We start from the raw sequence: 932 nt of genomic DNA, 5'->3' as shown, positions 1-932 counted from the left end.
TCCTGGAAAAAGCGCGCCAAGGGCGCAAAGGACTAGCGGTGGGTTAAAGAAAAAATTCCTGATTGGTTACAACCAATAAGTTGGAAGTAACCAATCAGGAAAAAGAAGAGGGTGAGAAGGAAGCTCGCGAGGTGACTGAGAGTCAGAAAAAGTTAGTCAGTAAAGTGTAAACCTCGTGAGCCAGATAACTAATAAAAACTAAAAAAGAACTTACTGTGTGAGTACTAAGTAACCCAGATCACGCACTATCCTCCTATCCTTAAATACCTCTTACAGTATCTCTTTCCTAAATATCTTTTTTTCTTTTAATTAATTTTTCCGTTTATCCAGAGTTCGAGTCTAGAAAGTATTTTATGGACACAGAAACTGCGTTTCTGCAGCTTATACGCCTTTTTGGTGCCTACTCAATAGCAATTAACTAATTCGATCCACTAATTTCTAGTATGCGGAGGAGGGTAAGTAAAAAATTAAAGTAATTTTTACAGGAAACGATGGACTTATTTCTTCCGGCACAAACTTCTGAAGATGAGGTTGAAGATGAAGACGAAGAACGAAGGAATCTATTGAATGAAGAATACTGGTATAACTGAAGCAAATCTATAAAAATCAGATAAACACCGGAGAACAGAACAAAACCAGATATCCGATATTACACCAAATTAAATATAAATATCTTTTAATCTTTATTGTTTTTGAAATCATTAAGAGAAAATGTCATATTATTTTTCCTTTTCTTAATATTTATAATGCTATGGTGTTTTTTAGAACCTGTGGTACAGCTAGAAGACAGCAAGCTAACGAAGAAAAGGCAGTAAATAAAAATGTATTCAACAAAGTAGTACGTAAGTTAGTATAAACATGTATAAAATAGTAAATGTTGTAAAAAGATTATAAATTGAAATAGACTTTTAAATTGTTAAAAAAAGTTGGAA

This window comes from Habropoda laboriosa, unplaced genomic scaffold (genome assembly GCF_001263275.1).
Source record: "Habropoda laboriosa isolate 0110345459 unplaced genomic scaffold, ASM126327v1 scaffold983, whole genome shotgun sequence".
NCBI classification, from domain to species: Eukaryota; Metazoa; Arthropoda; class Insecta; order Hymenoptera; family Apidae; genus Habropoda; species Habropoda laboriosa.
Note: the sequence above shows the minus strand (reverse complement) of the source record.